Raw genomic sequence first — 470 nt, forward strand, 5'->3', positions numbered from 1 at the left:
ATATGTATGTATACATATATATATATATATGTGTGTGTGTGTATACATATATACCTCACTACGTTATTGTATGTCTGTGTGTGTCGTGTTGTGCGTGCGTAAGTTTGTGTGTGTGTGTGTGTGTGTGTCTGTATTATATATGTGTGTGTGAGTGTGTATTTAAATAATGAAATGCCTCTGTATACAAGATGTTATTTCAGAAGAGTAAATTGGTAAATCTGTTATGAATACAAAAATATCATTTTCTTCAGGGAAAATATGAAACGAATTTATATTCTATAAGAACGGTATTAATATGGCGAACAGATCTGGTAACTCGTGAATGAGGTATTATAAGAAACAAATGCGAACACTGGAAAACTCACGCGCATATACGTATATATGTGTGTGTGAGTGTCTATGTGTCTATAGACACACACGCAAATACACACACGCAAATACACACACACACACACACACGGAGATATATA

This window comes from Octopus bimaculoides, chromosome 24, assembly GCF_001194135.2.
Source record: "Octopus bimaculoides isolate UCB-OBI-ISO-001 chromosome 24, ASM119413v2, whole genome shotgun sequence".
Classification (NCBI taxonomy): domain Eukaryota; kingdom Metazoa; phylum Mollusca; class Cephalopoda; order Octopoda; family Octopodidae; genus Octopus; species Octopus bimaculoides.